Genomic DNA, 26,950 nt, shown 5'->3' with positions numbered 1-26,950 from the left:
TGACGCGGGTGACATAAAAAGAAATTCTAAAATGTATTATTCAAAGTGAAAGCCTATGGTAGTCAGGGTTAACAGAGAGAGCTGAATGCTAATCTGGTCTGTATTGTGGCAGGCCTGTCCGGGGTCATGACAGACTGTGCTAGCTTTGCTATTTCCAACCCATGAAAAGCATTTTTCCATGCAGTGTACGACATGAGAGCACAATGTGTGTGACATACACTCTCGAAACGCCTTGAAAAGATAATAAAGTTAGCATTTGAGAAGCCAAAGCAAAGCAAACTCAAAATTTTACTGAGAATATATATTTATATATATATATATATATATACTACACTAAAGACGGGTGGCATTTAATAAGAGAAACAGGGATTCAAAAGAAAGGTCCTTTACAAAGAGGGCTAAAGAGAATAACCTTTAACTTGATAGTGCCCACCGCAACGGTTCTTCAAAAGCTCACTCCACTTGCTGTCACTCCCGGAACCTGGAAGAGATAAAAACGTCAGATTCTTCAAATGAAAAATGCGGCTTAGTAATGCCAAGGAAATGAGACAACGGTGCCCCACCTGGGCTTTGAGGCGTCAAGGCTATTGAGTGTGACAGCCATTGTTTGCTCAAGAAAAAATAATTGAAATGTCAGACAAACCTCCTCCACGCTAGAATCGCACCAAGAACTGCGTTTTTCCCCATATAATGACAACAGCACCAACGGGACAAAAGGTGACCTGATGTTGACATCTACAGCTAGCCATTCAGGGTAGCGTTTCTCTTTGCTAGCATAGTGTACTAGACCTTTGGTTCTTCAGTCTTAAGTAGAGCAGTGTGCCAAAGTATGTGTAGCTCTATTGGCCTTTTCCTGTAAAAGGTGGCAAGAAATCAGGACTAAAAATCGGTTCCAGTTTTACAATTTTATTCGTGAGGGAAATAATCTCAGCCTGTATTGTTTTACGTAGAAATAACCAGCAGGAAGGATGGATTCAAATGACCGAAAGAACAGGGATGACTAAGTAAGCTAAAGGTTTTGTTGACCTTTCCATGGCTTCAGTCCCCTGAAGCGTGCTACTGAATATACACCAGAAAAGGAAAACATTAAGATAAATGAAAGCTTATTAAAGCCATTTTTGAATGGATCATTTAGCATGGATAATTGATCACAACAAAGGAATTTGTTTTTTCAGTTCAAATGGATTACATAAGCTTTGTGTTTCCTAAGCTAATGCACAAATATTAAACTTTTCATGAACTTTTAACAAATAAGCAACCACTGGTTTCCTTAAACACACCTAGCATTGTTGAATAACCTTTGGCACCAATGAAACCACATGTAAACATTTCTGAGGCCTATGGCTTTTCTCCTCTTAAGCCCAACAATGACACAATAACGGTATAGCGGGGTACAGCTGAGGATATAAATAAAGCTACGTGTTAGCTAGCTGAGACATAGTGCACTTCATTCTGAGAGGTGAGGATATTGCACGCAGTGTCATAAGTAAGACATAGATCTATTAATAATAATAATTTCTCGTCTGTTCTACAGCTCAAGCCTATTCACTTTACCATGCAATACAAACAATAGCTTTTTTAATTGTATTTCTTCTGTTATTTTGTATGTAAGATAGAAAAAATATTCAGCAGCCAGCATATCAGTTGAATCATAACTAAAAAGTGAATAATTTAACAAAATTAGGCTTGTGCGCTACCTATTCCCACAGGTGCAAAAGCACCCACGCGATAGTTTGTTCTTTTCGAACACAACTCTCCCTGACAGCTGGGGGAAGAATATCCAGAAATACTGGCTCGTGCGCCTCTCCGCACATCTCGCCCCGCAAAAACACACCCACTTCGAACCTCCAGCTGTTCTCACATGTAAATCGCACCGTGAGTGCCACAGTCTGTGGTGACAAGTCCCATCACACTGGCTAATTCAGCCCCCAATGATGCAGCCCCCTATTCATCATGCACTGCTGAATATGCAGTCGTGGCAAACAGCGAAGGCTGCAGGACAATGGCGGTGTCATGAGGCCACCAATTGGTGGGCAGCGTTTTGAGTGGCTTGTGCCGACTTTTCTTCGACGTCTCGGCGTCGGCACTGGGTGTCTTTGTGGCACCTCAGAGAATGAGGGTTCCTGTTTCCCCACTGTTTCTTGTTTTCGCGTTTGAAAGCAAGAATACCCCACATGCACGCACCACCCGCCCATGCGCGCACGCACACAAACACACAGCACATAACCAAAATAACAACCACTGTGCTAGAAGTTGCACAAGGCCATTCTAACGGCATCTCAATGGAGTCTCTGTCAGTGATCAGTTTACCTCTCTCTCTCTCTCTCTCTCTCTCTCTCTCTCTCTCTCTCTCTCTCTCTCTCTCTCTCTCTCTCTCTCTCTCTCTCTCTCTCTCTCTCTCTCTCTCTCTCTCTCTCTCTCTCTCTCTCTCTCTCTCTCTCTCCCCCCCCTCCCCCTTGAAAACTCCAACAAATGTACCTTCCCGGACTCATCTGTATTCCACCTGGGCTGCCTCTGTCATTACCTCTGCTCTGATGAGCAAGGCAGCAGGGTGGAGGGGGATCACAGCCGGAGACCTAACCTGCCCCCCCCCCCTCCGCCGTGTCCGCTGCCTCTAACAGCCGCCGCTTTGGTGCACTCTGCAATCATGCCCTGTTTGGTCTGTCAAGGTGCAAGGAAGAATCGACTCTCCAACTTTACAACCCTCAACCAACATCCCCCCCCCCCCCCCCCCCTCTCACACACACACACACCACTTTCCCTGGACTTCCAGCCGTTTCATCCACTCCCCTGTGGTGTTTCAAGTCCCGACATGCAATATCCTATGGGGGAGTGTGTGGGTGGGGGGGCTGGGGGCGGGGGGGGGGGGGGGGGGTGCTCTTGACGGAGGAGACATTAAGGGGGTAAACCAAACCGAGAGACCCCCAAGCGTTGAGCCTCTTAATCAAACAAAAGCACACAAAACAACCCGCACACACACACACACACACACGCAGTGAGACCACTTTGACCGCCCCTGGTAACTTTTGAACAGATAGTATGATATCATGTACAGGCTTTTTAACAGACACTCACTCAAAGCGACTCGTGGTTCATTAGTATCATACACAGGTAGGGGTTGGGCAGCTTACTCAAGCATCCCAACTGATGCCCACTGCGGACGTTTAGGTTCGAACTCGGAACCTCTCTGCACCATGGGCCATCACACAGAACCCACAAAAGGCTCACATACCAGGTCTGGAACCCGGGTTTTAACGGCACGACCCTGTTTTCTTATCGCCGTCGTCTTATTACGACGCCGTTGTCTTAGCATCGGCCATACTGCCTCCTCCCGTCACAAGGATCTGTGATGGAAACATGCCTGGCAACCGGTTACCGAGTGATCTACCCCCCCTGCTGGGACTGGCTGTGCGTATATGCAAATGCAGCGCGGCGATGCAAACCATGTGCTCCAGGGAGCGATGGGCCATCAGGACACACTGCTCTAGCCTTATGGTGTCTGTGGCTGGGATATGTGTGTGAAGGGTATGCGATATGGGAGATTCATGTTTGTAGTATTTTTTTTTACTTCTTATGGCTGTTTATTTACTGCCTTCATTTTTGTCATTTTTGTGTCACTTTGTTTTTTAAGGCGGTTTTTAATTTCCCGATAAATGTTTTTTTACTTTCAATCCCAATTTCCCACATGTATTTTGTTGACGTCAATCGTTTGTATTTTCACTTTTTTATGCTCAGATTTGGTCAGATGGTTACAATTTGTAAATTGAAAGTTATTTTCTTTTTTTTTTATCTTCTTTCTGTTGTTTATTGCCTTTCATCGTCCTTTGTAACTCAAGAAGGTGCTATATAAATATTATTCTCAGGATCAAGATTACAGATGCTATCGGGCTTTGGCAGGCTTCCAATATCAAACGCTTGATCTGAAAATTTCAACCCGAGGGCTGGGTGGTCAACCAATGCAAACAAACTGATCGGCGACCCACCAAAGCGATGGATACCTCCATTGAAATGCACTCCTTCATATCTTCAGAAAACACAGGCAGGGAACAACACACCTAAGCTGATTCCATTAGACTCTGAGCCCTCGCTTGGTCTGCCCTTCGAGACACAAAAGGCAGCTCTTCCCCTGCTCGTGTGTGCGTACATCAAGGTCTTCTCTGGTGAGACGGGCTAATGCCGGTTAATGCCGTCTGGTGTCTAGCGTCCGAGCCAGCACACCGCTCGGTTTACCATAATCAAGTTCTACCGTGCTTTGTTCCCGGGCTCAGAGCAAGAACTCAATACATTTATGACAACGTGCACAAATGACAACGCATTGAATAGAAATTTGAAAACAAAAGCAAACCCCCACCCACCAAAACACAGATATACCAGTAGATATACCAGTAGATATTCTGAACTACCAGTAGTTCAGAATATTCTTGATTCATTTACATTTACACTTTTAAGCTTTTATCCAAAGCGACTTACAATAAGTACATTTGTCAGAAGAAAGAGGACCGACTAAATATTGTTGTCAGCACAGTAAGGATGTTCATAGAACAAATGCCAAGCACTAACAACCCATTGCGAGGATAAGAAGATAGACAATGCCAAGTACTATTTCTTAAGTGCCAGGACGTACAACTTTAAAAAGCCTAAGAGGGGTGTTTTTCGGGGAGTAAGGGAGGTAAGGGAGGAGGCTAAGCAGCTTCCAGGCAACTCTGAACAAGTGAGTCTTGAACCTCTTGCAGAACTGACGAGCGACTGCAGTCCTGACCGCACAGTCCTGAATCATTCAAGATATTCACAGATCAAAGTATATAACAGCGCGATGTCTGGCCTGCAGGGGGAGTGTGGGCAGGTTGGGAGCACACCGGATCGGCTGGGGGGGGATTGGACCTGATTGCGGACACCTGCTCTCTATCAGGCCAATCAGGGAGTGTGTACTTATGTGCCTGCTTTGTGTTGTAGCAGGAGGACCAGGAGCGAACGGACTAGAGGTCCATGGCGAGAGCGAGTGGAGATCGCATCAGAAAACCACACGGAAAAGACTCTTAGGAATCCTATGTTATCGTTTTTTGAGTTGTGTTCCACTTCTAAGGACAATAAACGAGCTCCCGCTGAGGGACGACAATACTGCCTCCGCATATTCATTGAACCCACAACAATAACATGAGCAAGTTGTGGTCTACTATAAAGAGATATCTCTCCCTCTATATAGTAAACCACAACCTTATTGTTTGTAAATTGTCTAGAAACGACACAACAGGGTGTGCGATGGTCAAACCATCTCACAGCCCCCTCTGTGCACATCAATGATACCAATCCAGACCCACACAAACATACCCAAACCCCAAAAACACCCCCACCCACACACACACACACACACACACACACACACACACAGCAACCAGGGCCGCGGTGGGGAAGGGTGGGTGATCATGAGGTGGAAGGAGATGTCCACACGCTCGGCCCGCTGCCTATTCTCACCACAGCTGCTTTCTGTGTCTGGCCCACTCCACCATCCGCCGTTCATTTCCCCCCCACCGTCAAGAAAGTAGCTTCCTCCCTGTGTCTGCACACATTGTGCATGATGCCGTGAACGAAATGGCAAATAGTGAAAAATAAAGTTGAGTTTTGCTTTCCTTGAAGACTGCCACCAGCCGCAGGCCGATTCGTTGTTTTTTTTACCCCCCTATGAAGCATCATAGATAAATAACCATAGGTACTCCCAGATATAGTGTGAATACCTAATTGCAAAATCTCATCACAAGTTGCCAGAGGTGACGTCTTAAATAAGCTTGCTTTGTCTGGCAAGCAGCAAGGAATTGTCATTTGAGAATTCAACTCGGGGAAAAGATTACGTATTTGCATTATGGAGGATATGAGGAACAAATATTTCTCAATAGACTACATTTACTGTTGAGAAATAGCTTCATTTAGTTAATCAAACCAACAAAATTGAGCAGGGTTTAATCGGTGCAACTAAAATGTTGTTTGTGCCGCTAACTGAAATAAATGGAATCAAATGAGCATAATATGAAAGGGTTTAAAGCCCCGAACTGATAAAGAGACTTTGTTTCTGCTCTACAGCTAGCTAGCTACTGAATGGCATATCCAGCTGTGACACATTAGCAATCAACTCCTTCTGCTTCTGTTAGCATCCTGGGAGTGTAATCACAAACCCAGGAGAGCACTTTAAATGCTAAACTCATACAGCATTCCCTCCTCACTTATCACAATTTTCCTCTCTATTCAGTGGTTGGTTAACAGTAGGCGTCAATTGTGTAGTTTGACATTTAGCATAGGCTATCTTTAGGTGGTTCTCTAATGTTGAATATGGATACCAAAACATCCGCAGGGAATATTACAGTTTAGCAGCTAGGTGGCTCATCCCGCTAAAGAGCTAGCCATGTAGTCAATGTGCCTTGTAGAAACCCAGGCTTGACAAACATCCTTCAGTCTCTCTTTCAACCCCCTTTCCTCTTTGTTATCTTGCTCTTATCAATACCAAACACATTTGCAAAAAAAACTAACAATAATTGAATAATGAAAAAAATAAAATAGTTCAATTAAAAGAACGCCAATCATCTTCCACATGAGCTGAAGGAAATTGCATTAAAAAGCACACGCATCTTCACAGTTGTACCTTCTGCATGTGATTCTCATAGTGCTGAAGAAAAACACCCAAGACTCAATTGTTTAGAGTTCACTTAGACTTTGCACAGCTTCCCCCTTACGCTTAATGTACGCACTTGTTGTATGTTTGTACGTCCTAGCAGTTAAGAATAGTACTTAGCATTGGGTAGCTATCTTTGTTGTGTACAGGGAATGGGGTAACCTAAATATTGCTAGTGCTTGGCACTAGTTTCTATGAACATCCTTACTGTACCGACAGCCATATCCTTTTTCTCTTTCTTCTGACAAATGTACTTGTGTAAGTCGCTTTAGATCAAAGCGTTTGCTAAATGCCCTAAATGTTAAAATAAAAAATGTAACCTGTGGCCCGAGTCCATTCTCCATCTCACCCCTTACCCTATCCTACAGCTTCTCCCTCTCATCCCTCCGCTGAAGACAAAGACGAAGGTTAGGACAGGACAGACAGACAAGCAGACATGACATGGCGTCTCCAGGGTACGGAGCTTTACCCCCCCCCGCCCCGGCCCCCCTGTGTACCGGCCCTCTGATCAAACAAGATTACCGTGACGACGGAGAACACCAGGCCGGTCACGTTCGCTCTCCGTCTCAAGGTGGTTTCGGCGGTGACACTTCCAGCCGACGGAGGGAGGAGTTAAAAGGTCGGAAGGGCGTCGAGGTCGCCGGCAATCCACCGCCGCACTCCCTACAAAAGTATCGCAGAGAAAGTGTGGGCAGTTGGTCCTTGATAGCGGCTTGATAGCTGCAGGCGAGGGGCGAGTTCCAACAGTGCGATTGTACTGGTGTTTGAAGACTTGAAACCTGCCCTGTGCAACTGCCTGCATCACGACCGCAGCGGAAGGTGTTGCCAGTTTGACTCACATCTCCTTTCATAGCGCGATTCCGATGTATCCTGTTTAAATACCTGGGCAAACACCACAGGTCCCGAGGACTCATGATGACGTGCTCGTTCTCGTGTGTTTACATTGCGTTGACGGATCACAATTGCTATTTTATACCGAGGGCCTTGCCACAGAGCTGTGGTGAAAATATTTAGCATAGGAGTTGTCTAGTGGTCTGGTGTCAGCTGTCGGCCAAAAGGTTCTGGGTTTGAACCCAGATGGTAGCAGTATACCAGTAGCCTGGGAATCTTATGAATATGTATTCTAAATAATGAATAGTAAATAATAATATCATAATAATAGTTGACTTCATGTATTGTTGCACACACTTGCATTCTGTTCAATCAAAATTGCAGAATTTCTTGTGTTATTGCCTTCGTACTTGATTAAACCAAGTTAAGCCTGGGGTCGGGATCATTGTTAAAGTCCACACGCATCCTATATCGAGCATTGGTGTGTATTTCAGGGTGTATGTTTAAGGGAGGGAGAGAGAGAGAGTTTTCTGGTCTAAGGCCAAAGTTTGCTCATGTCTATCTGGTTGTCCGGTGAATAACAACAGCTAATCCATGCATGGTAGTGCTCTGGGAGTACCCTGGAGCCAGGCACTTGGTATTCATGCTAGTCTCTGGGCTGGCGTCCCCGGTTCCCAGTGACACACCAGGCCCTGGAAATATGGATGAAATGGGCCATCAGGCCATGTCTTTGCCGATGAGCACGTCCAGAATAAACAACTCTATTCTCTTCCTTCCCATTTACATTAAGGTATTAAATCAAGGGGTTGCATCTCCTCCAGATTCCCTAGAGGTTTTGACTTCCTAAACCGCAGTCTACCTGTGGCCATCGTGATGGAAAATCCATTTTTGTTGCTTAGTTTTAATAATTGAAGATCTGATTTCTTCAGGTTTTGTTATCTCCACCCCATCTGCTATGTATTGTTTTCTAGTTCCCCTTTATTATTATTAATAGATATTGCCTGGGCTGAACCAATCTCAAGGAATCGGTTCAGTCCAGGCAAAGCTAGATCATCCTACGACACTGTCCTTGAGCAAAAGATATCTTCACCTGATCACTAATATAGGTCTAAAAATAATATTAGACCTATACCTATACCATGTACCATAATAATAAGTTGCTTTAGAGACAGTGTATGCAAAATAGTAAACAGTATCACAGATAATCAAATAGGCCAAGTGTTACAGTATTCCCTGAAGAGCTGAATCCTCAGATCCATACCTTGGGAATGCTGATATAACCAAATAGCAGTTTACTTTAAATCTGGATTGGGTCAGCTCGACGCAAATCTGTTCCAGGATCAGTTTGTTGATAACCATTCTCCTTTAAAAATGGGATAGACAGACTTTCAAAACACAGTCATTCATAATTGTCCTGTATACCTTCATTCAGGAAGTTAATCAAATGAGAATTAAATTATTCTAAAACCGCTTCACTCCAATGTTGATTGTACACCAGTGGTTCCTAACCAGACTGGCAAAGGTTTCCAATATAAGGGTTACTACTAATAGGATTTGCTTTAATTGATGAATTGTTCCACTTAAGTTATTGCTTTTGAATTCATATTGGACAATAATGCATTTGCTCTGAGTGTGAACCATGAACCTATTTACGTCTGTGCTACTTTTGTGTCGGCCATTCGTGAAATATTTCAAAACTTCCTAATAAGCTAGCATACATAATATCCTGGTAAAACTGTGTGTGTAACATTATTGACAATGAAGCCCTACAGATGAATGTGTGGTTTAACAGTTGTGCCCTGGAATTCTGGTTGGGATCATGGTGTGGTATCCTGGGATCTACCTACTGTGGTCTAAATGGGGAGGGGGCATGAGGGAGAGGGATGTAGCTTAGATATGACAGATTCACAGCAGTGGATGTTAAGTCTGATAGCCTAGCCACAGGGTGCGATGACATGTGTAGGATTCCATGTGTGAATGTTTAGGAGAGGATAAAAAAACGAGGCCATGAATCTGTCTCCATGGCGACACCAGGAATGGATCCACCAATGGCACCTGGGCAGTTCCCAGTGCGTGCGTGTGGCCCCAGCTCTAACCCTAGTTCCCGTTCACCGGTGAGTCGATTAATTGTGTACTTTTTCAGTGCTCCTTTGGTGGTGTTACTTTCGTACCGAATGTAAGCAGATCCCTGCACTTGTGTCTGAGACAATTGTTCTCAAGCAATGCTTTCAGTGAATTACATGTGGTCAAATACCCGGCTAGTTTGCAATCACTTCACAGTGCTTGACGAACGCACAAAGCCTTCATCTCTAGCACAGTCGAAGCATAAGAAGATAATCCACAAAGACTCCATTTTTTAATTGAAATGATGTGAATAACAAAGACAGAGAAACAATGACTTGAGTTAATCCTCCAATCCTACAAACGCAGCACCCAAGGAAATCTGGCTTTGATACAGCAGAGCATCCTTGCCTCACAGCTGAGGTAAATCTACCAAAAACCGAGTCAATGCACAATAGAAAATAACCTGGCAACTCTAAGGTTTAAAAACAGACGTGGCCTGTATACCAGTGATTATCTATTATTAAAACATAGGTTACATATATGGGGAAGGATATTGTAGTGGTTACTGTAAATAAGAAGCCAAAACGGTGTACCTGCTCATTAACGACATGAGCACTCTTTGGATCATTTTCTGCTAAATAACTAAATATCTTAATGTTCCTCAGACGTTATGGTACCATATAACCTTAAATAACTTTAAAATAGACCTAGGGACCTTAGGACAGTCCATTACGTATTATAATTGTATACATTCTCCATTGCATCTTCCTTGAGTTCCTCACAAATAGAAATGGCTCACAGACACACACATACACCTGCAAAGCATGCATATGAGGACCTGAACCCCACAAGACCAGCACAGCTCTGCATCGACTCAGACTCGGAACAGATGTCTGTTCCTTTCTTCACCATTGAGCGACGGAACAAGGGGAGAAAGGGAAGGGTCAAGTCAAATACGGGGGTCCATTCCGGTGATGAGAGAGGTGGTCGGAAAGACAGAATTGGGTCAAACACTGCAGTGCAAAGCCGTTACCCTGTTGTGACAAATGCACAGGGCCGTATCCTTGAGTCTTGATGCCAGGCTCGCTAACGCACACGACAGGCCAATGTGACACATTTCCCCTTGCATTTCAATCACAACTGTCAGCGGGGGTCTGTGTTGTGGAGCACACCAGCGCCTTTTAGGAAGTGAACATCGTACAAGGCCATATACAACCTAGGAGAGACATAACGCTTGATCCAACGCCGTAATGAAAATTGCTTCCACTTACTGCTACATTACTATGTCTCGACTTTTGTTATTCATCTGCCCGTCTGGCACCTATTACCACACCTGGAAGGATGGATCCCCCTCTTGTGTTCCTTCTCAAGGCTTCAGTCCTCTGAGGCTTCGGGAGTTTTCTCTTGCCCTTAAAAGGGCTTAGTTACGGATGTCGGGTGATACGATACGGTAGCGGCTGATTAAGGGCCGTACAAATGGACTCGACTCCCCTGCACTTGTCGTTGTCGTTGAAACAAGCCCGAAGATTTTCTCTGTTGGAACAGAGAATTGTTTACCGTCTTCCCTGAACGGTCTGACATGTTGTGTTTTGTAACTTCTGATCACGCTCCCTCTACTGATCGATTCAATTATTGATCAGACACTTTAGTCACACTTGCAGGTCAATGTATTTCAGCCCACCCGTGTGCATGTCCATCAGTGCGTTCATGGAAGGGTCAAAGATCAATGAAAAGAACACCTTGTTCTGGTCTACAACAAGGTGGCAGGCAGCTTGGCTCAACGATTTGCTCAATGATCCAATGATACGAGTGTGCTGATTGACGACTTGTTTGGCTCTCGGTGAGCGATGTACTGGATGCTTCTCCTTCCCCCACCGTCTCTCTCCAACACCAGATGTGCTCCTGTGAAGATGACACCATGGAGGACAGAGAGGAGATGGAAAGCTGTTTTCCACCGTGCCTGTCAGTACAACACGCTGTCGCTCTCAGTGGTCGCCAGACAATGAAGAAGTTAAGGGAAGCCCTTCTGAAACAAGTTGAATATAGCCCACTACGTATGAATGGAGCACCATAGACTAAGACTTCAAGGAGCTGTGCCGATTATTTTATCTCGGTTGTTAAACACACTGCTAACTCTCGGGAGCGAGGAAGTAAAAAAAAACTGAATATCTTGTAAAGCGTTCCAGTTACCTAGCAACTTGACGGCAAACCTTTGACGTTGCCGTGAGGAGGGCGAAGTTAAACATCCAACAAAGAGATTACCTCAGTTGAAAGGGAGCAGTCGAAGACACTGTCACGGAGAACCAGATAAACTGTATGTTTCCAAGGGTGGGCATAGGATCTCGTCTCGGATGCAGGCACAAATGGAGGGTGCAATATACTGACATTATCAATGACCATGATTACCAGAAACAACTTAGTCAAAACCGGCAAGGTTACATAATCTGTGACTACCACCCCTACGCAAAAATACACTATATTTTAGAATATTCCTCATGCTTTCTTTACATCACAAACTTTATCCTTTGTGTATCAAAACAGATTTGCTGTTTGTTTGCGTGTGATGTGATGTCTCTGTTTGTGTGAGTATACAATGAATACACACATTCATTGATGAGTGTTTCTCTTTCTATCTGTCTTGTAAAGCTTGCCTTCTCTCTCTATAGCTTTCAAAAACTTTCTCAAAAATTGGCATCTCTACACGTCTGTGTGTGAGTGTCTGTGTGTGTGTGTGTTTATGCCTGCGTGTGGGTCTGCGTGCGTCCGTATGTGCCTGCAATGCATGTGTTTGTGTCTGTGTGTGTGTATTTGTGTGTGTGTCTGCGTGCGTGTGTTTGTGTCTGTGTGTGTGTGTATTTGTGTGTGTGTGGCGCGGCGTGGTGTCTGTGCGCCGTTGTCTAAACCCCCCCAAACAGACACCCACAATTATCCTCCCGTGTGTTCAATTTACTGCCGAGAGAGTGTTTGTGTGTGAGCACCAGAGCTGCATTAACCAGGCATCTGGGAGGCCTGGGTCAATGCTGCAGGCGGCCAAGCAAGACAAACATATCCCCACGACAACCACCATACCCCCCCCCCCCCCCACCATCACCCCCCCCCCACCACCCAGAGCCTTTGAGGGGCTATCACAATAAGCCACCACCTTCGCTGCTGCGATGGGACTGGGCTGGGCTGGAGAGTCACTGGCTTTTTAGTCGCTTTGCTTTCAAATGAACCTAACATGGACCCCCCCCCCCCACCAGCACTGTTGTGTGAAGGAGGAGTGATTGATTGGTTTTATTTGAGTACTTTTACATAGAATATGAAAGGCACTATTTTGTACATTTAAATACATAAATAGTCAGGGATGATACAATGAAGCCTGAAGGCTTATTTCCATTGTGGTCCCTGTGTGGACCTGAGTGCAATTGTGGCATTGTGCTGTTTGAAAGGAAAAGTGTGTAATGAGAAAATAATTTTCTCGGCAATTTGTTGTGATGGTAGCAACACATTGGCAATTGTAAACACAGAGGATTGTACTGAGAAAATTGAAAATAAGTTTCCCTGCCACTTATTTCACATTCAGGCGTTGGAGAGAGTGGATGAACACTGTGATAAAAACAACGCTTTTACTTAATCTGTTATGATAGACGTTTGCATTATACGTCAAGAGACCTTGTATTCAATTCCTCGAACAAGAGGAAATGGAGATGAAAGCTGTAATAACGTTTTCAAAGAGCAAAACTACTGAATAGAATAAGAGCCTCTTGAATTTCGGGAGGAAAACGATCAATGATAGTTTATTGAAGTTTGTTGAAATGCCAGCTTTAAATTGGCAAACATTTTTGAAACTGTTAAAAAATAAACAGCCAACAGCAAAATGTCAGGGATAACTCAATTAGTGATATTCAAATATTGCTGTTAGTCGGAACATGAATGTAATGCAGGTGTGTTTGTGCGTTTTACTCCGGAACCAGACAACGCTGTATGTGCAACCCTAAATTGCTATATCCGCCTACCCGACAAAAATCAAGGAAGCCCAAATAAAAACGGAAAAACTCGGGTGACAAAGACTGGATTGGATTCAACCCTGCCCTCATGTAGCCTAGTGAAGACCAGCTTATGCTCCAAACTAAGTGTTGAGCCCTTTGTATATATATTAAAAAAAAAGATTTGCTATGCACAGCGATTTTATCAAAAGTGCGTTCATATATATTGACCAGACCAACACACAAGTCATTCGTATTTCCTAACATATTAATAAATAATTATAATTTGAATCATGAGTGAGACTCATTTGCCTCGACATTGACCTCCCTCCTTGTCTGTCTAGCTCCACTCATTCAAATCTATTAAACCAGACACGGCCACAAACCAAATCAATAAGATAAAGCCAGCCGTGTGTGGGTACCGTGGTGCCTCGGCAGCGACGAAATGACACACTCAACGCACGGAGGGTGTGTGTTTATGAGAGCACTCTGCATGTGCGCCGGCGGTGACATTAATATCGGGTAAAGTGTCTGCTTAAAACCTCTCTGGACACCGTCAGCCAAGACAAAGTATTTAAGAAGAGCTAATTATGGTGTCTTGTGTGTAGGAGGGCTGAGTATTGAGGTGGTGGCGGAAAATGCATGGCAAATAGAGCAGGAAATCTCTCTCTCTCTCTCTCTCTCTCTCTCTCAGACAGAGAGGGTTCTGGGTAGCCAGTTTCATGCTATCTCGCTGCAGATTTTGCTCATTAGAACAAATGCTATCGTCTGTTTTGGCTATCCTTTTTTATCCAAAACACGTTAGTTGTTTAGTTTGGTACTGTTACACCGTTACGTTACCTTTGACGTTTTTTGAGCAAGAGCTCGATTGATCGGTTAATTAATCGGCTGACAGGAAATCATGAAATATAATGGACTATATTTTCGATCATTGAATAATGTCTGTACTCATTCATCACGTCAAATTACCTTAATTGCAGCGTAATCCTTCTGAAATTAAATTGTGTGTTTGTAACAAACAGCAGAACAGCAGACACATGACATTCATGTACAGCCAAGGTTAGGGCTTCTGGCTTGAGGACATAGAGTTTAGCTTTGTAGGCCGGGCCGGACTGGCCGGACCACTACACCCACCATCCTGTGCCGATACTGCTAGCCACACTGAAACACTGTGAGCCGTGTATCATATAACCACCTCTCACTGTGCATTACACGATGCACAGTGAGAGACCAGAGACCAGAGAATCACTCATGTAAGGAGAAGTAACAAGCCTCCTTAACCTTAAAAAAGCTCCCGTCAGCGCGGGGGATACATCGAGCTCTGAACATGATTACAGCCTCCGACTGAGGCGAACGACCCCGCCGCCGCCGGGGGGGGGAACACTGTCGCGTTGAGGTATTTATTTTAAGCATCCGTTCTGCTTATGCTCTCGCCTGCCTCTGAAACGTGGAGGACATGAGACAGGGAGATGAAAAGTGGTCGGAGTGGACGCGACGTCACGGCCCAAACGCTGGATAATTATCGCAGAAGCTGTCGCATTTCACATGTTTTCGCCGGATGAGAGTTCTTGGGAGGATCACATCCAATCTCTTCTTCCTCCAGACAGAGAAATGTAAGGTAACACAAATTGATACGGAGGCCTGTTTCCGCGTGAGGAGAATTTTCTTGTTGCAACAGAAAGTTTCTGCTGTCATGATGCAGTCGAATATAATCTGAACGAGCAAAGTGAAGGCTGGATGTTAACAGCCACATGTTGGCTGACTGAAACTGCTCCATCTCCATTGGAAAACCATGAGAGGGGAAGGGTGATTTCCTGGAGGAGACGAATACCTTTTATGCGTTGGTGAGCCGCCCCACTTTCTAATGAGGTACAAAAATCAAGATTTTTGCTGGTTGAACTGAAACAAAAAAAATGGTTCTTCTTTGTGGCTTTTCATGCCATTGTTGTCGGCACCTAGCTAGAGCATACATATTGATGCATTTATGGCTTCCGTTAAGGAAACACTTCCACATACCAGGCCTTGTACAGTACAAGACACACAAGACCATCCATTGAGACACCATGGACAGGTCATCATTGGGAAAAGTCCTCCTCTTTCCTTATTACTGTTTAGTCATTGTTATTCGTGGGTGGTGGTATGGCACTTTGCTGGGGGAGGCCTAGGGGTAGGCTGTGGACTTTGAGGTTTGAACCGAGAACTTTTCGTCGTGGAGTTGAAGTCGGTGGCTATTTCTCAAGCCATGGCATAATCCCTCAACAACAGCAAAACACGACCACCCCCACGCTCAAGATAGATATCCCTCCACTACACACACCCTGCGGTTTCTGCGACCAGGGATTCAACACGCTGTCCTTTCCTTTAGAAGTGTTGAACGTGCACACACACACACACACACACACACACACACACACACACACACACACACACACACACACACACACACACACACACACACACACACACAGTCACACCAAAAATACACATCCACAAACAACACATACACACAGTCACATACACACAAGCACACTGACAAAGTTAAATGACCAAGGCTTCAAGATCTCCCCCCCAGTGTGTGTCTGTGTCTCGGTCAATCTTTCGGCGCTGCACGTATTGTTGTGGAGCCGTGGGCACGCGTGACTCACCGCGGCCCATCTCACAAACCGTCTGACAGGGGAAATCGTTTCGAACCGTCTCCCCAAGGTTCCCCTGACCAGGAGTACATACATCCGCTCGCTGCGACCCTGCTAAAGCGATGCCATGCGTCACTTAATGGTAGTTCAACGGCCTCACGGTGCATTCACACCAAAAATGAATGCGCAGCGTAAATCTACACAAAGTTTCTCCACAGGATAAACCTGCGGCGCGAGAACCTGGATTCACATTATTCTACTAGGAATATTTTAACTTTTCGGCAAATTTCGCTTGATGCTTTGTAGTGACAGCCTATCAGCGTTCACTCACTGAAGTCTAGATTGAACCGCGGAATGGAGAAGAAAGTGATTGTGACTCCTGGAGCTCTATAATATATATATTTATACCACGGTCTGCGGGAATACTCGATTCTGATTGGATGCAGGGTGTGCATTAACTCCTGATATACGGACACCTGGACAAGTAGTTCCGTCAAATTGTCTGTTTACCGTTCTAAATTAATGCGCTACCTGGCGTATCGTCTCTAAAATAGTAGTAACCATAGCAACGGGAAACAAAACAAAGCTCAGCGGACTATAATACCTCCCGCTACCTCCCGTTCTAAAGTCGTGGTGCTTGTGTGTCGGGAGGAATTAATGGACGACGTGGAGGCGTGAACCGTCCGACGCGAAGCGGAGGACGGTTGCCTCCGCGAAGTCCATCTCGTCGGGCATAATCCCTTACATATATGAGGGTTAGGGGTTTGAATACCATCCTCACTTTGGCAACCCGTGCTCAAGAATGCATGCGATCACAGTACAGGAAGTCGCAGCATGGGCAGGAGAGTCTAGTGGTTATCAGGGTTAAAGGGTCAGGGTTTCAATCCCAATAGCGGTTGCATCCTTGAGCAAGGTGCCTAACCCTAAACCTGTGCCCTAATATCACGCATCTGATAATACCGCCAATTTTTTGGATGTGAGCATCTGCTAACCGACTAAATAATAAACGGTAGACTCAGTAGCAGCAGGTAAAACAGCTCAACAAATGGGATGCATTATTAGTTTGCTTTCTGAGGCTGGCCCTCCTGTGTGAATGGAGCGATGTGCCTGACCGGCTGCCAAGGCGGTGTGGTTAGGATTAAGGACCCCTCAAAGCGGCCTTTCGCTTTGCCCACTTTGTACTCTGAGCCTTTTCCTCCCTGAATAAACAACTGATAATAGACCTGATCTCTGAATCTCGCTGCTCATATTTCCGATGAATATTTCAACACAAAACTCAACCCCTCCCCGGTCTACCTCATAATCACATCAAATCGTCTTTCCTTCAATAATGGATGCATAACACCCGTCAAGATGCTGTCCTCATACAATTAAAGTCATTCATTCAAGGCTATTTTCAAACGTTGTGTCAAACTCTTGGGACGTCTACAGATTTACAAGATGACGTGATTAAGGTTTTTTAAGAAGCAATCTCCATCAGTCATCTAGTACATATTAACAGATGCCCACCAGAACCCAGACAAAAAAAATTGATTTGGACGACGTGGCTGTTTCCTTGGTCTTAAAATTCAACTTCAGTGTCGAATTCAGCTTCAGTGTCAAGGATTTAGTGAGGGAGCAAACGTGTCTCTCTCTCTCTCTCTCTAGGAAGGAAGCCCAAAACAGGGTCAGTCTTTTGTACTCGCCATAACCCTCCTACTCCCCCCACCCCCGTCCCCCCGTCCCCCCGTCCCCCCTAGTCCCCCCGCCACCATTCCCTCGGCCCACAGTGACCGCGATGGGTCTCAGGGACCTTGGCTCCACAAAAGGGACAGGGCGATCGACACTGCGGTGTCATAAGAACAGACCAGAGAGAGAGAACGAGCGACAGAGAGAGAGAGAGGGAGGGAGAGAGAGAGGGACCCTTCGGGGAGGAGAGGCTTCCTCGTGCCCATCTTTCAAACCCCATCTTCCGGGCCCATCTCCCCTGATGTGTCTTCTCTACTCTCTTCTTCTCTCCCCGTCTAAGCGAGTCCCCAGGGACAGATTATTCTTGTGTGTCGGGGGATCATAGAGCGATGGGGAAAGAAATATGCCACCGAGACCTGCCGCTTTCTGAACACATAGGGGGGAGGGGGAGGGGGGAGAGGGGGGAGAGAGAGAGAGAGAGAGAGAGAGAGAGAGAGAGAGAGCCCATGCGTCTTTCTGGACACATAGGGGAGGAAGGGGGAGGGTGAGGGAGGGGAGGGGGAGAGAGGGGGGAGGGGAAGGAGGGGGGAGAGAGAGGGAGAGAACACATATGTGTATTTCTGGACACATAGAGTCCAGAGAGGAGGGGGGAGAGGAGGTGGGGGAGGAGGGGGGAGGAGAGGGGGGAGAAGCCTGAGGCGTAGGGTCAGAGACCAGAGTGAATAGAAATAAACCCTTTGTCCTGTTAATACTGGAAGATAAATCTAAAGCCACAAAGACATTTCGTTCTTTAACGCGTCCTCACTTTCTTTCTATATTTGTGTCGGTCTTTATTATGTTTAACAGATGCTGTTCTACTTTATTTAGATAATAATAATATATCGATGTGCAAATTGTATTAACCTAAACGGAAACTAAAATAAACAACAATTTGACCGAATTCACAATATTCTTAGTACAGTTATTTCAAGAAGTCAAGACATAAGATATATTTCAAGATAACTGTTTATCTTGATATAAAAGATATATTCTGAAATTTTAATTTTTGGGCAATGTGAAAAGTATATTCATGCTAACCTCTACCATTCAACCAACTGAATACTCTCCCTTGAGAAACCAACTACCGTGGCAAAGATGTGAACCGTGTCACTCAAACGGTATATTTATAGAGAAACCGCTGAATTATTTATTTGTAAACATGTCATACATGCTAAGCCAGTTTGAGTGACAGTTGACTCCTCCGTCAATCTCTCCGAGGTTTTGGAAGAACCCATTCGGTTTTCACGAGTTCTCCTGAGTGACGGGGACAATTCTGTCCGACAGGCGGACATTTTCATCTACCTGCTAGCGCCGCTGCTGAGGAAACAAGTTAATTCGGGGCCCTCGCTAACCCTCCTCCACCACATCACCAACTGTCTCTCTGACGTCTCTCATTTCATTTCCGGGATCTCACCCACATTATCATTTGTAATGTGGGCGGAAAACATAATCTGACGCGTTGCTATGTTATTAGCTTGTAACAAATTTTTTCCCCTGTGGTTTTCACAATGAATGCGGTTGGCAACAAAACAAAAAGATATCCACACAAACACAGACACATACACACACACAAATGACAACCGTTTAGTTTGTCATTGTGGCTAATATCAACGACGAGCTCCGCAAACTCACGTTGGAATATAAACCCGAGAAAACTTCTGCCTAATTGGTCTGTCTCTTATTATGAATCTTTTTCTTATTCATTTGTAGCCTCGAACGTGTGCTGTGCAGAGACAGACAGCTCCATCAGAGAGAGCTACAACAGAGCGCGTTTGTTTGGGAGTTCAGATTTAGTGGTAGCGTAGGGGCGGGACACACACGTCACACACACACCCACACACAAAGTGGCGCATCCTTGATGCCATCCGAAGCTATCATAAGACCTTGAATTGATTGACAAAATTCCCTAGGAAAAAGGTTTTCTAACCTTGACTGTCTGTGACACATTATATCAATCGAAAATCAAGACACAATCTGAGAGAAGGGGCAGGTTAGTCTAGGGGTTAAGGTGTTCCACACCCAGATGGTTCTGTGTTTGATCCCGAATGTACACATTCTACTCTGCAGTCAGTTCGAGAAAATACGTATTTTCTTTATTTTGATCAAAGCTGCTCCAACCTCATTCATGTATCTAAAAGTCACCTTAAGTTGCCTTGGATCAGATATATAACATGACAATGTCTATGCAGGTTTATCCCACGTGCCTATCGAGCACAGGCCCCTGTAGGGGAAGTCTGACAGAAAGCAGGGCTTTAAATCACAGATTGTCCAATCTCTCGTCACAGATTGTGTGGGGACCTGACAAAATGCACTGACCAAGTATTACAGCACATTCAAATACAAATCATACCTACTATTGTTGAAAAACCAACCAGTGCGGTACAGTATAATGTAGCAGACAATCATAGCATCGTATGGTGTATATAGTCCACTACAGTTCAGCATAGTGTAGTATAGAATCATAGCATTGTATAGTGTATAGTCCATAGTACAGTCCTGGCCAGCTATGATGGGAGCATACGATGGGACTCAATCACATAGCATGAAGCACAACAGACACACAAGCATCTTGAGGACCACTACCACCACTCCAACCACAACCACCACCACCCACCACCACCACCATCATCCTCCTCCTCCTGATCCCCCAACGCAGAGCGTTCACGGGGGATGAACACGCCGCAATGTGGGCCAGGGATGTTCTCAGTGCATCAATCACTGCTGACAGTTGGGATGGTGGCGAGGAGCTCCATTCATCACCGGAGGACAGGCCTCCCTTCTCTTTTGAGTCAAAGCTAATGAGTGATCTCTGAAGAAAGGTTAAGAGCACAAGTGCCGAACGGCCGCGAAGCCTCCGGAACGAGCGTCCTGTTTACGCAAGGGCACGCCGAGGGCGTCTGCGTCGCTAGCAGGATGTTTATCGGCCATAAAGATAGGTGCTGCGGGGCCGGTTTTGGTTTGCGCTTCGCAGTGGATGGTATTTCAAGATAAAAGCGCAGCGATATAGATGGAAACAACCTCCGTCTGGCCCTATATATTGTTAGCCTCAAAGCAAAGTCACATTTTGGCCAAATTGTGATAACTAACCGAACTCTACTCTTCTAATGCAGCTGATTCACTGTGCTTCATTGGCTATCCTAAGCCAATCAGACTGCTTTTGACCGTCCATAATCATTATCTGCCTAAGTCATCTATTTGACTAAGACTAAGACTTATTCAATACAATCTGAACTTTAAAATATGATTTAGGCAATTATGCTATGAGGCTAACGATATGAAAGTTGCAGATTAAAAACAAAGTGGGCTCTTATGGTGCTCAACTAACCCCTACTATCCCCTAATTTCTCGATCCTTCAAATAAAAGCAGAGAACTGGGCCTAGTCACAGAAACAAAAATTTTATAGATTTTTCAAAACCAAAAAGTTTATAAACTGTCTAACGAAAGAAGGCTCCAACAGCCACTTCAAAATAAAAGCAGAGCGCTACAAACAAAATAAACCCCACCCTAACTATCAACAATCCAAACGTCACTGCAAACCGTCCGATTCGTGGGTGAATGTGAAAACCAACGGAACCAGCAGCCCCCCCCCCAGCGTCACTCAGGCTGGGGCCTCGCCAGTCACCCTGATCAGAGCTGACTCCGCTCTCATCGAATTGGCCCCCCGGGCTCAGGGGCCCGACCGGGGCCTCTGTGGTGAATATTAGATTGCACGCCTCCAGATCTCATTAAAGGAAGCATGAGATCTCGTCTGCCTCCGCGACGAGGCCCAGAGGCCATGGGGGCGGTCCTGACTCCCGGTACACTCCCCTGATCGAGTTGATACCGGGCTGAACGCGTGTCGACCGTCCCAAAACACCGACCGAGATGGACAAGAGGACTCCCCCACTCCTTCGAAGACAATTCCTTTGACGCCAGGAAGTGATGCGATTTTGGAAGAGAAAAGTGGGAATCTGAGAAGCGGGTACGACACACTAGAGGGGTGTGTTACATCGCCGGTTTGATCCATTACACACATTAGGAAGGCAGTGGATCATGTAGTGGATTAATTAGAGAGACTGGTGTCCCAAACACTTACCAGCTCTGTGAGGAGGATTTGTCTCGTCTTTTCTCGTGGCTCTGTTTGCTGTGAAACAAAACAGATAACATGGAATTAGATTTGTGCACGGCTGGAATTAACGTAGTGAGTAACATGGTGATGGTTCTTTAACCCTGTGAAAATGACTACATCAAAACTAGTTGTAGTGTTACACGGTGAAGTACATCTCCATGAGATAACCAAATTCCCTAATCGCCTGAGGGCTGTAGTGGCCTTTGGGGGATTTTGGGAAATTCAGTCAGAGACCTCAGCATGGCAAGCTACATATGCATTTGACACTTGTGACTGCAGGGACCACCAACCGTAAACACAGAGTTATCCCATCTAGTTTTCAAATGTTAAATCACAACATGGCCAAATTGGCATCTATTTTATTTATTATTTATAACACCCATCCTCCCCTGAGGGCTTAACCTGTTTTAATTTGTCCTTCCAATTACACTTCTAACCTCCAAGGTGATAAGGCTACAAGGAGCTCTAGGCTTCTATTGAAGGCCTTGAAATGTCGGTTAAAAGTCATGTCACAGTGAGCGTTCGCATTGGAGCAATCCAGCGCCACACACATCGAATCTCAACACTCGCTCACCAGCTGTGGAATGAAGCCATCAGCACTAAGAAAGGTCCTTTGTTTACGACCGAGTCGTTCCAATGAATAAATATCTTGATAAATACAAGCTCTGTATAACTGTGAACTCGGCCATGCTTGAAAGATTGGCAGCTAGCCGTAGCTTCTTCCCCGGCAGTTGGACAATATATTCAAAGCCTGTTAAACCACTACCCAGTGAATAAACTGTTTGGAAATAGTTGGACAAAGAATGTTGCAACTGACAAATTGCCACAACTTCATCCGCAAATTATTAGGAATGCAGTTAACCACAGCTCCGAGCATGTATCGTACCGCTATAATTCAAATGTTAACAAGATTGAGTCTTCATGACGGCTGATGGATTTGCGTTAGTATTACTTTGCAGGATAAAGTAATTTATTTTGCCACGTTTTCTCAAATTTATCTTCTCACGCTTGTTTTATCTCCGATAATGTTAGTGCTTTTGTCAGTAGCTAAGCATTCCAGCACTCTTTTTAAAGTCAGATTTTCATGGAACAAAAAGATTTAGAGAAAAGATGCCTGGGTTAAGTGAGCCAAATGTGGTTTGGATTTGAATTCTACAGATGCCTGCGACTTTCAACGATTTCAAACAAAGTGAAAGCTTCAAGGGAAAAGGTTAAAGCTAGGTTTGAGACTGAGGTGTTGGGTGCGGCGTGAAAGCTACAAAGTGACAGTTGAAGCTGACGACTGCAAAATAGCGGTGCAGAGGTGAGCTCATCCATCAAAGACAGAAACAAAACCCTACCAAGGTTTGACGGATGAGAGCGGTAATGACCCTAGTCTTCCCATCGTATAATACCAGAAATCACAACAATTAGTGTTTTATGAGTGACACAGATGAAATAATCTGAATATTTTCCGATGACTTTTGTCAACTGTCACAAATCTCCATTTTTCTTTCCTTCATGATGTGAAAAATTAGCCAAAAGCTTAAACTCATAGTGAGTCAATTTGGTGGCGGTGGGCGTGTGTGGATGATGGCTGGTATGGCTGAGTCAGACTGAATGTTCTCTGGGGCTGGGTGAGGCTGCACCCCTGTTGCACATTGAGTAAACAGTATGCACAGGTCAAACCAGCGATCACCTCATATACACTCAGGGAGAGTTATCCTGCATGGCAACATAGAGCACCAGGCTATGTATCATTGTCTATCAGCTTTTCCCAACACCACCTCCCTGCGGCCTTATCTGGAGGAGCCCAGTTAAGTCCCCGAGGTGGTTTGTAGCATGTGCATTGCCACAGTTGTGTTATATATTTCTTCTTTTCAGGATGCACCAATATCACCGAATCGTATACTCATTTCACAAGACGGACCACAGTCCCTCTGCACACCCATTGTTAATCTTCCCTGGTTCCAGGATATGTAATTTAAAAATACAGCAGCGTTTCAAACAAAAGTGCTCACACACGGCGCAAACCTAATTATTTCCAATCTTGTTCCAAGAGGAGAGAAAGAAAATGAAAGAGCGAAAGAAACCAACCAACAAAAGAGAGCTTTGGCTACTGATCGATGATGGCAGAGGGGTCTCAGTCGAGCTCTATTCCAGGGGCCCGATGAAGTTCACTTCAGCCGGTGAACACTCAATAATTAGCGGTTGATATTTGAAAGTGCCAGCAGGTGGGATTTCAAACCTAGCTATGTCTCTTTGCCAAAAAAAATATTTTTTCTGTGTGTGAGTGAGAGAATAAAAATCTCAGACTTCCTGTTGCGGTCAATCATTTATAGAATAGACATGTAAATGCCCACGATTTTAAAACATGGGGTTTCAAAATAAAGTGGCGAAGTTCACATTAATGGTTTTCCAGAATATTCGTAGGACTGCTATTACTCCTTGCCAACTCACTTATAGGGCTAACAAAAACATATTGGTACTCTTAAGATACAAGTATTACTTATTTAGTAATTTAGCAGATGCCTTTATCCAGACTGACTTACAAATAGCTTTGGCTCGTCGCCAATACACACCCCTGTTAAATATTAGCATGAAAATGTTTGAATAAACAATTATTATTAAAAGGTATTCTGCGTATTCTTGAATTGTTTGGATGTTTTCTCCGACCGCGAAAGTTATTCCTCTAAATAAGATACTAGAAATTCTGAAATAAGAGACAATGAATAAGAAAACAGAGGTCAAGGTTGTTGAGGTATTTCTTGGGTAATATTCTTGTTATTAATCAACGCTGCAGTACGATAAGTATATTTTATATTTCCTTGCCGGGAACATAAAGGCATTTAATTTCCTCCTCTCCCCGTAGATGTGCCTTTGACCTTTCGTGCTAGCCACCTCATTATCCAGATAAGCGCATTTTGCCGCGCAATCTTTGCGAGTGTCACAATATAGGTTGAAATTACGACGGCGAAGACCCCAAACCTCAACGACAGCAACTCTGTTTCCCACAACACAGGGCATTTTCTGGGAATGTTGACAAGGGGCGCAAAACAAGATTGGTCATCGATCAAGCTGGGAGGGGGGACCATGATGTCATATGATGATTAGTACCAGGTACCCCAGAAGCCATAAACCCTTTCTGGCCTAATTGGAACGGTCTGGTTATCAAAAATATAGATACATTGTAAACCACAACCTGATTGTTTCATAATTTGCATACAATATTTCCTATATATATATATGATAGATGACTAGATTGATACGCTACACATCCAAACTACAGTGCATGCAACACAATAGGGTATGCGATGGCCAAACCACATCAAAGCCCCTCTGTGCACATCAATACTGACTTTCCATCTTCTTGATTCACTCACACACACACACACACACACACACACACATACACACTGTACACTAAAGATTGCGTCCCTGTCGATATTAGATTTTTCAGATCCAGCGTATCTATTTAATAAAAATCCAACCAATCCATATCGAAGTCATTTAAGACAAAGGTGTGTCCTCCTGTGAGTGTTACCCACACAAAGCCAATATCCTGCACCACGATATTACCTCAGAGAGCCAGACATCTGCTATAGTCGCAACAAACATTAATACAAAATCAGAGATACTCTTTTTTTTACACTCTCTTTAAGATCTTCAACCTCCAGTTGTTTTTTTGATGTTTATTTGCACCAGAGCACAGGTCACCTGCCCACCAGGTACCCGCCCCTAGCAACGGCAGCATCTCCCTGGTAACGGTAACACCTGTGTTATTCTTGCAACAGGCGGAGGCATTCAAAGGCGGACAGATTTGTTAACGAGGGAAGGCGGTGAAAGGGAGAAGGCTTACACAGAGCATGTCGGTAATAGCTTAAAAAACAGAGGAGCAATTTAGAAAAAGTGTAACTTTGAGCATTAATAGAGCAATAGTTAATAGTGAATTCCTCATTTATCAAACATTGTTCATACATGAATAGGCAATGTTAATGCTTTAAAGGTTCCGTTTTGCTACCAAAATCTGGATTTCAGCTAATGCAATGTGGGGTTGTTGTTTATCAGGAAGTGATGCATACTTTAATGGAGTGTGTGATCATTGAGTGGCTCTGTTTTTTGTTTGTTTTTACGGATGCACTGCATGACTCCTCCTTATAAGATCATGAGCAGACATCCTCCACACAAGGTGTGCTGCTGCTTCGGTGAATAGGAAACGGGTCATAACCCTGAGACTTTTTGCTCCATGGTCCACGATCGGTCGGTTTAGGTTGTGACGAGAGAATCGGAAGGTGTAAGAAAGGGTGGAGGAATGAATAGCCTGACTTTTTTGGGTGGGGGGTAAAAAATTGAATTCCAAAAGAATGGCATGGTCCACCTTTGTCACATTGAATAGCGTCAATCCCTCATTCCTCTGATAATATCAAAGTCACAAAGAAACCTCACTCTGACATTACACAAGCAACCCTCTTTGTTTCAAAAATATTTCATGAATATCTAATTACTCCTCACCCCCTGTCAAACGGTCCATTTTTTCACAGACAGGCAATTTGAAGATAGCAACCAGAGAGGCAAGAACAGAATAATACAAAGACTGGCTGTAAATGGCTGAGTTGAATTAAATTCAGCACATCAATTCTGGTTCAGATTCCATTGTTGCTCATAGCATAATTAAATGCTAGCAAGGCTTTTTTGTTTTGTTTGCATCCCTTCCAGGAAAATGGATGGGCATCAACAAGAAGTTTGTATTCGGGGGGGGGGGGGGGGGGGGGAGCTAGGGACGTCATTCAATGTCTCCGTCTCTCGTCCTCATCAAAACATTTTGATAATCAGAAAGGCACAGACGCCGAAATGAAAGAGAACCAGCACTACGTCTGCTCTATGAAGTTAGCTGCGCAGGACGCCTCTCAGTGGACTGCATTGCTTGACATTTAGCGTTTTAATGGACGATTTCCCCTCCATCGTTTCAAAGTGTGCAATAGGAAAAGGTTGGATATG

The sequence above is a fragment of the Gadus chalcogrammus genome, chromosome 19, assembly GCF_026213295.1.
Source record: "Gadus chalcogrammus isolate NIFS_2021 chromosome 19, NIFS_Gcha_1.0, whole genome shotgun sequence".
Classification (NCBI taxonomy): Eukaryota; Metazoa; Chordata; class Actinopteri; order Gadiformes; family Gadidae; genus Gadus; species Gadus chalcogrammus.
The sequence above is the reverse complement of the archived record's forward strand: the minus strand, read 5'-3'. Positions refer to the sequence as shown.